Genomic DNA, 16105 nt, shown 5'->3' on the forward strand with positions numbered 1-16105 from the left:
CATCAATAAATTTTCATTAGACTTAAATATGTTGACATGAACTGAATAAAACATTTTTACTATGGCTCAGGAAAATAGCCAACTGAAAACCTCTGGATCCTGGTTGTTGATGGTATCATACAGCAGTCAAATTACACCTAGACTGGTATTCCTTGTAATATGCTGTTTATGAGTAACCTGCTTCTGAATTAAGTATAATATGCTGTTGGCTATGATGGTTTCTCTAAAATTCACTGCTGAGCTGCACTTTTAGAAACTGTCATCATATGGTAGGGCTGTCCACAATCACCACTGCTATTCAACATAGTACTAGGAGTCCTAGCCTCAGCAATCAGACAACAGAAAGAAATAAAAGGCATCCAAATTGGCAAAGAAGAAGACAAACTCTCACTCTGCAGATGATATGATACTTTATGTGGAAAATCCAAAAGACTCCACTCCAAAACTGCTAGAACTCATACAGGAATTCAGTAAAGTGTGAGGATATAAAATCAATGCACAGAAATCAGTTGCATTTCTATACATCAACAACAAGACAGAAGAAAGAGAAATTAAGGACTTGATCTCATTTACAATTGGACCCCAAACCTTAAGTTACCTAGGAATAAACCTAACCAAAGAGGCAAAGAATCTGTACTCAGAAAACTATAAAGTACTCATGAAAGAAATTACAGAAGACACCAAAAAATAGAAAAACATTCCATGCTCATGGATTGGAAGAACAAATATTGTGAAAATGTCTATGCTACCTTGTTCAATCTACACATTTAATGCAATCCCTATCAAAATACCATCAACTTTTTTCAAAGAAATGGAACAAATAATCCTAAAATTTATATGGAACCAGAAAAGACCCTGAATAGCCAGAGGAATATTGAAAAAGAAAACCAAAATTGGTGGCATCACAATTCCAGATTTTAAGTCCTATTACAAGCTGTCATCATCAAGACAGTATGATACTGGCATAAAAACAGACACATAGATCAATTAAACAGAATAGAGAGTCCAGAAATGGGCCCTCAACTGTATGATCAACTAATTTTTGACAAAGCAGGAAACAATGTCCAATGGAAAAAAGATAGTCTCTTCAACAAATGGTTTGGAGAAAATTGGACAGCCACATGCAGAAGAATGAAACTGGACTATTTCCTTACACCACACAAAAAGAGACCCAAAATGGATGAAAGACCTCAATGTGAGGCAGGAATTTTGAATCAGTAACTTCTTGGATCTCAGCTGTAGCAACTTCCTAGACACATCACCAAAGGCAAGGGAAGCACAGGCAAAAATGAACTATTGGGACTTCATCAAGATCAAAAGCTTTTGCACAGCAAAGGAAACAGTCAACAAAACCAAAAATCAATCAACAGAATGGGAGAAGATATTTGTAAATGACATATCAGAAAAAGGGTTAGTATCCAAAATCTATAAAGAACTTATCAAACTCAACACCCAAAGAACAAATAATCCAATCAAGAAATGGGCAGAAGACATGAACAGATATTTCTGCAAAGAAGACATCCAAATGGTCAACAGACACATGAAAAAGTGCTCCACATCACACGGCATCAGGGAAATACAAATCAAAATCACAATGAGTTACCAATGTACACCAGTCAGAAAGTCTAAAATTAACCAGTCAGGAAACGACAGGTGTTGGTGAGGATTCAGAGAAAAGGGAACCCTCCTACGCTATTGGTGGGAATGCAAGCTGGTGAAGCCACTCTGGAAAACAGCATGGAGGTTCCTTAAAAAGTTGAAAATAGAGCTACCCTATGACCCAGCAATTGCACTACTGGGTATTTACTGTAAAGATACAAATGTAGTGATCCAAAGGGGCATGTGCACCCGAATGTTTACAGCAGCAATGTCCACGATAGCCAAACTATGGGAAGAGTCTAGATGTCCATCAACAGATGTGGATAAAGATGTAGGATGTGTGTGTGTGTGTGTGTGTGTGTGTGTGTGTGTAATGGAATACTATTGAGCCATCAAAAAAACCCCCACGAAATCTCGCTATCTGCAATGATGTAGCTGGAACTAGAGGTTATTATGCCAAGCGAAATAAGTCAATCGGAGAAAGACAATTATCATATGTTTTTTCTCATATGAGGAATTTGAGAGGCAAGGCAGCAGGTTGTGGGGGAAGGGAGGGAAAAATGAAACAAGATGAGACCAAGGAGGAGACAAACCATTAAGAGACTCTTGATCTCAGGAAACAAACAGGATAACTGGGGTAATCCCTGGAGAGGGATAGAGTTGGCTGAGTTATGGACACTGGGGAGGGAATGTGTTATGGTGATGCTTTGAATTGTGTAAGACTGACAATTCACAGACCTGTACCCCTGAAACAAATAATACATTATATGTTAAGTAAAAAAAAAAGAAAACAGAAAAAAAAAAAAAAAGGAAATGCCTAGAGCCATCAGAAGCTAGAAGAGACACAGAAAAATTTTCCCCCAGAACTTTCAGAGGGAGCATAGCCCTGTTCACACCTTGATTTCAAACCTCTGGCCTCCACAACGGAGAAGGAAAAAAATTCTCTTGCTTTAAGCCACCTGATTTGTGCTAATGTATTATTGCAGGCGTAGGAAACAAACACACCTCCTAAAGTTGTTCTCTTGAGTTTGGTATATTTTTTGGATATTCACTTACATAGTCACTCAGTCAGCCTTATGAGTAATATTTGAGTACTTAGAATTTTAGGTTAGAATTTTGGGTCTTACGTGGAATATAGAATTTATCATGCCCCTGCCTTCAGTGTGGTCAGGAAGAAGACATAAACGCACATAGAACAATTAATGAACAGTATTTCCTCATATACTCAGTTACTTATTCTGTTCATATTATGCTGCAAAGATAGTTTCAGGTGCTGAAGATGCAAAAATGAACAAGAGCGAAAACTTCCCCATTTTCAGTGAGAGTCCAGGGAGAAACAACAGCTACATCAAGGCCTTAAGATAGGAACAAGTTTGACTGGTTATGAAAAACAAGCTTGTGGGAGTTAAGGAGAAAAAAGTAGTGGGAAATAAAAAACAAAATTGAGTCCTAGCATGTATTAAGCATTTCAATGGAGATGATTTGATCTTATTCTTCACCCAACTAGCATCTAAGCAATATGTTTAGAATTTGCTGACCAGAAGATAATGTTAGCCTTTTTTTTTTAAATAATATAAACCACACTAAGAAATGAACATGCCGGGGCGCCTGGGTGGCTCAGTGGTTTAAGCTGCTGCCTTCGGCTCAGGTCATGATCTCAGGGTCCTGGGATCGAGTCCCACATCGGGCTTTCTGCTCAGCAGGGGTCTGCTTCCCTCTCACTCTCTCTGTCTGCCTCTCTGCCTACTTATGATCTCTCTCTGTCAAATAAATAAATAAAAGTCTTAAAAAAAGATTTTAAAAAAAAAGAAATGAACATGCCAGTCTTGTCTCTAATATTTTACTCTAAAGTCTTTACCTCACATATTCATGTGTATTCGTGTGTTCCTTCTGTGGAGATGGAACAATCAGTAGAAACCCTTTACATTCTAGAACAGGATACTCGAAAAGGTAAGGAAAATAATAAAGGCAAAGAAAATGAGAGCTAACATGGAAGATAAGTTTTATATAATTCACCATGTGCTTTCACTGCTGGAAAGGCACTATTCATTCAATGGATAAGTTAAGAGGGAGAAAATGTGGAATCCTTATTTTTGGTGACAACCTCCTAGCCTCCTGTTCTGGCCTGCCAGCCCCTGGGGGGAGAACATTTTATTTTGCTGTTCTTTTTCTTTTTTTCTTTCTTTTTGTTATTACTAACATAGAATGTATTATTTGTTTCAGGGGTATAGGCTGCTCTTTTCCCATAATACAGAAAAGTCATGCCAGGGTACTGCTGCTGAACCTATTAGGACAAACTTTCTGAATGCAGTTCACAGCATATATTTAGTTCAGAATGAAAAATATATCTGCAATGCTGGCTCCCAGCAGAAAGGTCAAAGAAATCATGCTTTCCGTGAAGACGAGGTAAATATGAAGCAGAGATGATTTTAATAGAAGAAAATTGAAGAGGAGCATGTGTATCTATTCTATAATATAAGAACAAATGCTAATAAAGGGAAACTGAAAATCACTGAGCTAAGTGGTTATTTATCTTTCACATCCCAGGTACCATCTTGGTTTTCAGTTTACTTGGGTATCATCCTTGACTTTATTTTCTCCTCTTTTACCCATGTCCTTTCCCGCTAAATCAATTATTAATTTTCTTCATTTATAACTTCTAAATAGACTTCAGATTTATCCCCCTCTCTCCCACTTACCTCCAAGATATTAGTTCAGGCCATATTCTCCTTTCTTCTGAACAACTGTACAATTCTAACTGGTTTCATTGCCTTCAACTCACCTACCCCTGCAAGTCCATTTTCATATTATCATCAGAGTAATTACGTTCTAAAATGAGACTCTGATTATGTCCTTACTTTTCTCGAATGGGTCTCACTGCTCTCAGAATTAAATTCGAACTTCCTGACATGATTTCTCAGACCATTTACAATCTCTTTCTATGCCTAGTGTCATCTCTCGTTTTCCTCTTCATCCTGAGCTCTACTCTCTAGTCATAAAATCTTCTTTGTCATTTATTGAATGGACAAAGCTCTTTTTATGCATCCCCTCTTACACTTTCATACATTAACATTCAGAATATGCCTCTCAGCATTTTTACTTTTCTTTCCTTTGCCCCAACCCTGACTACACTTGCCTGTGCCTCCCCTCCATCTTCTAGTATCTAGTCCTAATTAGATACATCATCTTAGATGTCCCTTCACCTGGGGATAATTTCTTTACCTCATAAGCCAAGAGACACTCTTATAGCACCCTGTGCTACCTTTTACTGAAATGACCCATTTCATTAATGCTGTCCCTTTGTAGCATAGGCTACCCTAAGGATGAAATTATTTTATTCATCTGTTTTTTTTTCCCAGCATCTAACTGTGTTTAGCTTATTGTTATTGTCCTCAAGAATTATTTTCTGAATTAATTGATATATGAGTCACAAAACAGTCATTTCAAGGGAGTATGGTTATAGAGTCTGCCTCTGTGCTATCTGAGTAATTGGTTCAGGAGTATCTTTAAAGAGGGAGATGCTTTAACCCACTGAGCCACCCAGGAGCCCCTCAGGAATATCTTTAAAAGATTAGTCAGTTACTAACACATAGTCTTGGGATGATGTTTGGTGTGATCAGTGTTTATATTTATTTGAATTTACCTTGCAGTTAATAATGGGCATAGATCTCTAGAGAAAAAAGAAACAAGTATCCAACATGATAGATTATTTAGTCTTAGCTTAAAAGCTATTAATAAGGATATAAAGTGTTTCTTAGAAATGATTACCAACCTCAGAAATATACATATATATAATTTTTGTATATTATATGTTTAAAAATGTATAGTCTTGTCTTCTAGTCTTGGTCACCATAGGGCCATTGGTAGTAAAATATGATTTTTCAACTATTTTACAAACTGCGGGATTGAAGATAAAACAACACTGAAGGAATATTTAAGCTCTTGGCAAAGAAGGCTCTGATTTGGGAGTTGTTAGATAGTTTGAATATCACATGTACCTCTATATCCATTATAGAAAATATACTATTTTTAAGAAGCTAGCTCAGGTTGATCCTATTTTTTTAAGAACCAAAGACTTCTTAGAGAGGAATGCTCTTACACTGTTGGAGGGAATGCAAACTGGTGAAGCCACTTTGGAAAACAGTATGAACGTTCCTCATAAAGTTAAAAATAAAATTATCTTAGGACCCAACAATTACACTAGTATGTATTTACCCATAAAGGATACAAAAGTACTGATTTGAAGGGGCACATGCACCCCAATGTTTATAGCAGCACTATTAGCAATACCAAATTATGGAAAGAAACCAAATGTCCATCAACCGATGAATGGATAAAGAAGATGAGGTATATATACATACCTCATATACACACAATGGAATATTACTTAGCCACAAAAAAGAATAAAATCTTGCCTCTTGGAATGACATGGGTGGAGCTAGAGTGTATTACGCTAAATGAAATAAGTCAGTCAGGAAAAGACAAATAACATCCGATTCCACTCATATGTGAAATTTAAAACAAAACAAAGGAACACTGTGGAAAAGACAAGCAAACTGAGAAAAAGACTCTGAACTATAGACAACAAACTGGGGGTTACTGGAGGGGAAGTGGGCAGGGATATCAGTGAAATAGATGATGCAGATTAAGGAGGGCACTTGTGATGAGCACTGGGTGTTTATGTAAGTGAAGAATCACTAAGTCCTACACCTGAAACTAATATTGCATGTTATTTATATAATATAGCATTAATTAACTAGATTTAAATAAAAACTTAGAAGGAAAAAAAAAGAACCACAGATTTATAAATCATGAAGGACAGATCAAAGAAATAATGTGCAAAGGTATACATTACCCAAGGTAGAGAAAGGAGTGGGGGTTCTTCTGGTGGGAGTTTAAAAAAAAAGGTAATGGGGAGGGCACGTTTTGCATGGAGCACTGGGTGTTGTGCAAAAAGAATGAATACTGTTACGCTGAAAAAATAAATAAAATGGAAAAAAAAAAGGAAATCATAGGAAATGAGGAATGTCAAAGCTAAATTTGTTTTTCATTGTTTCTATGGTCTGATTACCCATTTCGTTTTGCATGTTATGGCCTGTATTATTTTTACTTCATACCTGATAAATGCAATCATTGCTAAGACAATTCTGCCCTTCTCCTCAAGGTATAAAAATAAAAAAAGTTTAAGAGCCATTTTGGGATTTTCTAGATTTCCCTGGCACCTAACCTGCTGTAAAGTCATTCCCATCCATTTCTCTAGCTGTAAAATTTAATTTGTACCAAATAAAGCCATCAGAGAATTACGTATTTTGATCTGAAATTTTTGGCTCCAATAAAATTAGTCTTGGGGAACCCTCCTACACTGTTGGTGGGAATGCAAGCAGGTGCAAGCACTCTGGAAAACAGCATGGAGGTTCCTCAAAATGTTGAAAATGGAACTACCCTATGACCCAGCAATTGCACTACTGGGTATTTACCCTAAAGATACAAACGTAGTGATCCGAAGGGGCATGTGCACCGGAATGTTTATAGCAGCAATGTCTACAATAGCCAAACTATGGAAAGAACCTGGATGTCCATCAACAGATGAATGGTTAAAGAAGATGTGGTATATATACACAATGGAATACTATGCAGCCATCAAAAGAAATGAAATCTTGCCATTTGCAATGACGTGGATGGAACTAGAGGGTATCATGCTTAGTGAAATAAGTCAATCGGAGAAAGACAACTATCATATGATCTCCCTGATATGAGGAAGTGGAGATGCAACATGGGGGTTTGGGGGGTAGGAAAAGAATAAGTGAAACAAGATGAGATTGGGAGGGAGACAAATCATAAGTGACTCTTAATCTCATAAAACAAACTGAGGGTTGCTGGGGGGAGGGGGAAAGGAGGGGGGGTGGGGTTATGGACATTGGGGAGGGTATGTGCTATTGTGAGTGCTGTGAAGTGTGTAAACCTGGTGATTCACAGACCTGTACCCCTGGGGCTAATAATACATTATATGTTTATAAAAAAAAATTGATCTCACAAAACAAACTGGGGGTTGCTGGGGGGAGGTGGGATTGGGAGAGGGGGAGCGGGCTATGGACATTGGGGAGGGGAGGCGAACCATAAGAGACTATGGACTCTGAAAAACAACCTGAGGGTTTTGAAGGGTCAGGGGTGGGAGGTTGGGGGAACAGGTGGTGGGTAATGGGGAGGGCACGTTTTGCATGGAGCACTGGGTGTTGTGCAAAAAGAATGAATAATGTTACGCTGAAAAAATAAATAAAATGGGAAAAAAAAAAAAAAAACAACAGATCTGGGCGCCTGGGTGGCTCAGTGGGTTGAGCCGCTGTCTTCGGCTTGGGTCACGGTCTCAGAGTCCTGGGATCGAGTCCCGCATCGGGCTCTCTGCTGAGCAGAGCCTGCTTCCCTCTCTCTCTCTCTCTCTCTCTCTCTCTCTCTGCCTGCCTCTCTGTCTACTTGTGATCTCTCTCTGTCAAATAAATAAATAAAATCTTTAAAAAAAAAAAATTGGAAGGGGAGGCAAACCATAAGAGACTATGGACTCTGAAAAATAACCTGAGGGTTTTGAAGGGTTGGGGGTGGGAGGTTGGGGGAACAGGTGGTGGGTAATAGGGAGGGCACGTATTGCATGGAGCACTGGGTGTTGTGCAAAAACAATGAATACTGTTACGCTGAAAAAAATAAATTAAAAAAAAATGAAAATTCCTGGGGCGCCTGGGTGGCTCAGTGGGTCAAGCCTCTGCCTTCGGCTCAGGTCATGATCTCAGGGTCCTGGGATCGAGCCCCGCATTGGGCTCTCTGCTTGGCAGGGAGCCTGCTCTCTCCTCTCTCTGGCTGCTGCTCTGCCTACTTGTAATCTCTCTCTCACTCTCTCTCTGTTAAATAAATAAATTTAAAAAAAAAAGAAAGAAAAGAAAATTCCTGGACTTTTCACCCTCAATCTTCAATTCAGCAGGACCAGAGTGAGGCATTGAAGTCTGTGTTTTGTCACATTCCTCTGGTGGTTAGGACGCAGAGAACAGGTTTAAGCCCTAAAGATCTTGGTTTGTCAAGGATATGATTTCAAAATATGTCAATCACTAGAAACCTTACTCAGTTGTTCTAAGATGGCTAGATAATGTAAATTTATAAGTTGGGGGTGAGTTAAAAGCAAAATGACTTAGCTGATGTGGACCCTACAAGCAATAGAGAACACTGTCTGGAGGCCTTCAATAGTCTGAAGATTAGTAGACATGGTGTATTTATTTACTGGTAGAAACTGTTTTAGAAGCACTGCTGTCTCAAAGTCTGTCCTTTCCCAGTGACATACTTCTAGGCTTGCATGAAGGATTCCAAGTTGTGGGGAGAATGATAGAAAGATCCACAATTCTGATCAATTAAAAAAGTTAAACTGTCCTTGCAGAGAAATCAGGTGTACAAGGAATGCAGGAATAGGAATAGTTGGAACATGTAAGAGGTGAAGTAGAAAGATGTCAGTGTTTGAATTATTATAGTTATACTTTTACCCCAAATGTTTGGAAGCCATTAATTTAAATCATTCATGGTGAATTCATCAGGCCTCTAATTTCAATGGCAGAAACCCAATTCAAACTCATTTAAATTGAAATAAGGGAAGAATTCACCCCTTCTTGTAACTGAGAGGTCCAGAAGGAGCATCTTTCTATTCAGGGCTCAGCTAGATTCAAGTATTACATGACGTTAGACCTCTTCCTTACTCCATTCTCAGCTTGGTTCTACCTGCTTGTCTTCCTTCTCAAATGACATAGCTTTATATGCCTGAAAGATGACTTCTGGCAGAAAAAAGACTATGAAGTCCTTATAGCTTGTGATTGACAAAGAAGGAAAGAGTATTTTTCTTGACAACTCTGATAATTGTGAGCTAGAAGATTCTCAGTGGTCAGGCTTTGGTTATATGCTTATGTCTCAATCACTCCCACCAGGATGAGAAAGAACTTTGGTCAGGCTTGAACCATGCTGGACCATATCAGTCTTTTCAGAACCGCATGTACCAAAAAGGATTACTGAAGTAAAGGGACAGGTGATTCTCCTAAAACAAGGAATTCTGAAAAAAAAAAAAATAATAAGCACGTTAACTGTAATAATCAAGTCGAATTGGCTCAATATCTTATGATACTAATAAATAAAGGCCACCCACAAGATACTGATTCCAAACTGATCTGAAGTTAACAGACATACTCCTCTTTAACTTGTTTTATAAAAGATTGATTTATTATTTTAGAGAGACTGAGAGAGAGTGCATGGGGGGAGAGGCAGAGGGAGAGGGAGAGAGAGAAATTCACAAGACTCCCAGCTAAGCAGCAGCCCAACAAGTGCTCAATTTTAGGACCCTGAGAGCATGACCTAAGCAGAAACAAAAATTCAGATGCTCAACTAACTGAGCCACCCAGGCACTGCTCTTTTCTTTCACGTTTGAAACATCTTCTATATTACTCCAATGGCCTGAATCAGTACATTTATTATTTCCCTTAAATGCCCGAAAGAGACTGTCTTAAATACTGAAGACCACTATTAGTTTGTTTAACGGAGAATCAGTGGTAAGTTGTAGTTTTCCATCCATGCAGTCTACAATGCATCCTGACCAAACATCACAATATTCTAGGAAACTGTCAGTATTTTTCTCTGGAGAGCTCACCTCAATACAATGGAACCAATCAATATAATCACAATTTCTTTAGTAAATATGGGTATTTCTATCCCTCTAGTTTCCTGAATTACATTAGTTTTTTTTTTGCATTCATTTGTTTATATATACATATAATGGATTGAAACAAATTGAATTAATTTACTTGAAAAGCTCCCTAAAGTTTAATTTGTTTTACTGATTAAATATTACTGCATGTTCATAGAATTTGCAAGAAAACTGGTCAAACAAGCAAAATGCCTTAAATTCTTGTCATTGAGTAAGAATTGTTGACAAGCATTTGGCAGATGTCAGTCTATATTAGCCTATGTTTTGGAGTTGGGATATAAATGTTGTGGTTGCTAGCAGCGATTTTTGTTTTTTAATTTGCAAATGACAATAAATGTTTCACATTAGAGAGGCTTTTTATTTATGACTCCTTCTTGCTAATGGTACCCACTTTATGCTTGATGGTGCTCACTAATGGTAACCATCTCAACAGGATATAGACATCTATAATAGATGGACAGATTGGTGAACAGTGATATATATAACAATTTTTTTTCATTTAACAAACCTACTATTCTAAAAATTTTCTTAAGCTATCTTACCACCTGTCTGTTCTATTCTCAGCCCTTTAAATGATCCAGTGAGGCCACATAGCATCATACTAGAAACCTGAGGTCTGACATAGACAATCATGACAGTCTCTGGTGCTCATCGGTCTATCTCCAGAACCTTCTTCCCTGCTGTTCTTCTTCTCCACTAGCTCTCTTATCCACCTGAAACCTCCCCTTCTTTCCTCATTCTAAAGACTATTGGAATGGCTTCTCAAGCTTTGACTCTCCAAGAAAATCCTAGGGCAGGAGTTGGTTATAAATCAACCCTTGGGACAAGTTAGCCTCCTACATATATCTTATATATTTGTATCTTACATCTTATATCAGCAAAGTTGGTCCTACTCTACCTGTCTGTCTTTGTATGATAATTTTACATTACTTTTTGCAGTTGCTTGATTGTTGGAAAAAAGTTGGTTGGAAACTTTGTCCTTGGCGTTGTAGGCTTTGTTATCATGATGTCATTCTTAGTAAGTTTATATATACACTAGGCATTTTTTGTTAGTTTCCAACTGTATAATTAAATTAAAGGCCAATATACAATAACTGATATTTTAGTTTGGAGATATAAAGCATGTATATCTTGTTCTACAGATATCCATTTGGCTACAATGTAGATATGTGGAAGCTGCGATATTATTAAAGGTATAGCAGAATCTATTCATTAAGCAACAAGATTTTATGATGGGGCCCGATCAGAGTGATTAGACATATTCTTTTTCCCTGAAATCTGCAAACCTATTTTAGTGAAACTATTATGTTCTCCCCTGATCCTCTAAATGAATTCAGCTGTCATTTTGACTTGTTCTTTTGTTTTTATCGGTTTTCTGTATTTTCGATATCTCTGTAGCATAGTTGCCCTCTGTTCATAAGCCTTCCTAGAATTGTCTTTATCTGTTCTTTTTTTGTTCATATTTTTCTGGCTTCTTTCATTCAACAATGTCTACTGAGTACTATTACTTTTCAAGCTGTGCAAGTCACCCAAGGTAATTATAATGTGACAGAAGGTATAAGAGAGGAAAGCCCACAATGTTACATAAGCACATAGGAATGATGCCTGTTTCTGGGGAAGAAAGTCTTTCTACAGGTGTCATTTGAGTTTTTTAAGGATAAGTAGGAATTATCCAAATCAGAGGCTATTCCAGGCAAAATATCTAGCATTCTTTACAAGGCCCATCATGTATAATAATGTAGGGAACTTGGGGACTTTGAGTAGTAAATATGTCTGTATTGTAATTTAGATTTAAATCTAAAGACATGAGGAAGCCAGTGAAAACATTTTTATCAGGGGAATGCTTTGGTTAGCTGAACATTTTATAATGTTCACTCTGATAGCACAGCAGTTCAGAAAATAAATTGAGAGAGGGAGGTCCGAGAACTGGAAGTGGAGAGTTCACCAGCTTACTGGCTCAGGCTTGCACCAAAATAGGCAGTGGAGATGGAGAAAAGAGACTAAAGAGACATCAGAAGGGAGAATCGTTAGGACTTTGGTGACATAGTTATTTGTGAATGGTGCTTTCACTTATTTTTTTCCCAACCACTGAAATATTTCCAGTGCCTTCTCTTCTTTCTCTACACTTTGACTAAGTTGCGCCAAAACTGAAATCCCTGGAGCTGTGTCCTATCTCTGATTCCCCTGGGAGGCTTCTGGACTTCCATAGATTCATCTGCTCCTCAGTAGCACCAATCTCTCTGTCCCTTTAACCAGCTATTGGTAGGCTATCTCCCATGAGTATGCTGCCAACTTTTGAAGCTTACCATAATAAAACGGAGCTCAACATCTTCCACCTAAAACCAACACCTCACCATTATCACTAAAAATTCTTTTTAGGTGGAATAGCTGGACCATATAGTATTTCTATTAATTTTTGAGGAATCTCTATACTGTTTTCCACAGTAGCTACAGCAATTTACAGTCCCACCAATAGTGCATGAGCACTCCCTTTTCTCTACATCCTCTGCAACATTTACTTCTTGTCTTTTTTGGTAAGTACTTTAGTCTTGTCTTTTATTACATTTCCAGCCAAAGCTTTTTTTTTCTTTTTTTTTTTTCCATTTTATTTATTTTTTCAGCGTAACAGTATTCATTCTTTTTGCACAACACCCAGTGCTCCATGCAAAACGTGCCCTCCCCATTACCCACCACCTGTTCCCCCAACCTCCCACCCCTGACCCTTCAAAACCCTCAGGTTGTTTTTCAGAGTCCATAGTCTCTTATGGTTCCCCTCCCCTCCCCAATGTCCATAGCCCGCTCCCCCTCTCCCAATCCCACCTCCCCCCAGCAACCCCCAGTTTGTTTTGTTAATATCCCTTTCTGCTCTTTTTCACATAGTGTGCCATACATTTAGAAAGCAGAAAACTTTTCTTTTATCACTACTTAAGACTAAACTCAAATTTTTGAGGAATGTCAAGTCACACTTATCTAAAGTTTGGCAGAAAAATTTAGAATTTTTTAAAAGATTTTATTTATTTAATTGACAGTGATCACAAGCAGGCAAAGAGGCAGGCAGAGAGAGGGGGGAAGCAGGCTCCCTGCTGAGCAGAGAGCCCAACTTGGGGCTCTATCCCAGGACCCTGGGATCATGACCTGAGCCAAAGGCAGAAGCTTAACCCACTGAGCCACCCAGGCGCCCCAGAAAAATTTTTTGTTATTGGTAATAGTTATAAGTTGGTAGGATATTTACCTAATAAAAGAATCTAATATAATCATTTATGTAAAATAAATCAATTTTTATATATTTTTTTTTTAGGTTCTTTTTCCAAGGACATTTATCATTGTGTTGACACTTGTGTTTGAGAATTTAATGTGTATTATTTTTTTCAACTTCATATATTAGTGACATTGATCTGTTATCTTGTTTTCTTTTCCTTTCTGTTTTTTTTTTTTTCCAAATCAAGCTAACTGTGGATGATTTTACTGTGTATATTTCATATGATGTAAACCTGCCACCTAACTGTTAGCAAATAGAGAGGAAAATTATCTAGTGGTTAGTGATAGGATAATCAGCACTAATCCTTTCCAAAGTACAGATGAAAACTGTAACATAACCTTTATTTTCAGCTTCATAGTCAATCAGTAGAGTATGATTAGAAACAACCGATTACTAACCTATTGTTAGAAATGTCCTAAATTACTAAATGTAAAAGAGACACCTTTTTAAAAAAATTACAAATAGCAACGCATATATGAAATCAACATTGGTAATTCTAAATCTCCCTATAACTATTTTGAAGTGGTGAGATATTGACTGAAAGTTCTTTGAATACTGATACACAAATACTGATATACAAATGAAAGACTATTATTCCCCAAGACTGTCTTTCACCTTCTTACCATGTAAAATACCATACTTCCATTCTAGAACCAGGGATGAAAATTTGATGAGAAGGGAGATATTTATATAGTTTTAAAGAACTCTTTAGTAATTGCAGAGGAAAAATCTAATTTATAATGAAAAAAATCTGGAGACCTCTACCTTAAACAAATGATTAAAGATAATGTCAGAGGTAATGGAACAAAGCAACATGATGTGCTTCTGATGGACGCAATGAGAACACAGTCTCATTTCTGTCATATACTTGCCAAAGACACATAACCTGAATCTAATCATGAGGAAACATCAAACAAACTCACGTTGAGAGATAGTCTATGAAACAGCTTTCCTGCCTCTTAAAAAATGTCAAGATCATGAAAGACTGATGAACTATTCCATGTTAAAGAGACATCATCACTAACTACAATCTGTACTCCTGAATTGGATAATGGAAAGGGAGAAAAATAGAGCTAGCTATAAAACACAACCGAACTGAGGAACAATTGAGGAAATTTGAATGTGAATTTTGAAATAGATAATAGGAAGGTAGCAATGTTAAATGTCCTGATTTTTTTCTTTTTTCTTTTTTCTTTTTTAAAGATTTTATTTATTTATTTGATAGACAGAGATGACAAGCAGGCAGAGAGGCAGGCAGAGAGAGAGGGGGTAAGCAGGCTCTTTGCTGAGCAGAGAGCCCGACACAGGGCTCGATCCCAGGACCCTGGGATCATGACCTGAGCCAAAGGCAGAGGCCTTAACCCACTGAGACACACAGGCACCCCAAAATGTCCTGATTTTTATAATGGTACTGTGATTATTTAAGGGAATGTTCTTGTTCATAAAAAAATATACGACGCTGAAGTATTTAGGAAGTAAAAGAAGATAATGTCTGCAATTTATTCTCAAATAATTCAGAAAAAAAAAGTTTGAGAGTGTGTGTGTGTGTGTGTGTGTGTGTGTAAAGAACAAATGATGGAGGAAAGGCAAAAGGTAAACAAAGTGAGAATTCTTAGTATTCTTGCAACTTTTCTGTAAGTTCTAATATATCAAAATAAAAAAATTACACAAATATATTTCCTTTTATATTCATATACATTTAGAAAACGTTTAAAAATTTTTTAAAAGAATGCCAGCTTATTCTAGTATCCTGGCACCTGGCTAAAAGGTCTTCATATGTTTTTAAAAATGTTAAATTAATTAGAATTTGTCAAAATAATTTCTGTACATTTTAAAACAATAAAATAGTAGGGAAGGACTTTCCCCATCTTGCTTCCTCCCAAAGCTTTTGACCATTTCTATATTTAGTTTTGTTAGCTACTTCCAAAATTCTAAATAAATGCCTATCTTTTTCCTGTCAATTTTTCATTTTAAATAGTATCTATAGATTTCTGTAATTATAGATTAAGATCAAGCTCATAGACATTTCCCTTCCCCACAATATAATTGGGCATTGTTTTCTTTGCTGGTAATCTTTGAAGTTAAAATATTTTCTTCTGTTTCTATTATTTATTTTCTACATAGCATCCCTGGACTCTCCTCTTTGTAGTATAGAATGTGCATTTCTCTCCCTTTCTCTTCCTACCCACCTCCTAAGTTTTGACAGCTGTAGTTTTACTCTCCCTTGTCAGGGCTGATTCGATATTTCTATTACATTCATAAACATGATTATTTTATACTTTATGTACAGATTTAGTCTAAAAATTAAAAATCAAGAAATAGTATCTTCTTTCTCATGACTATGTACATATAATTCAATGCAGAGACAAGTTGTGTGCTATTAGTTTCCTCACCTCTCACTCAAATGTCAAATCTTCAGAGCTCAAAGGAATGCTCAGTGGACCTTCCTTTCCAGCAATGTACCAGTAACTTAAAATTGTGCCAAATTTCACTTTGGCATTGTTCCTTTTTGTACAGTTTTT

General features: G+C 37.1%; 1 protein-coding gene across 1 annotated transcript in view; it reads right to left on the minus strand.

Annotated features, from left to right (window-relative positions):
* Positions 1–16105, minus strand: part of GABRB1 (gamma-aminobutyric acid type A receptor subunit beta1) — a 399851-nt gene that overhangs the window by 291302 nt on the left and 92444 nt on the right. The window lies entirely within an intron of this gene.

The sequence above is a fragment of the Meles meles genome, chromosome 2 (assembly GCF_922984935.1).
Source record: "Meles meles chromosome 2, mMelMel3.1 paternal haplotype, whole genome shotgun sequence".
In the NCBI taxonomy this organism is placed as follows: domain Eukaryota; kingdom Metazoa; phylum Chordata; class Mammalia; order Carnivora; family Mustelidae; genus Meles; species Meles meles.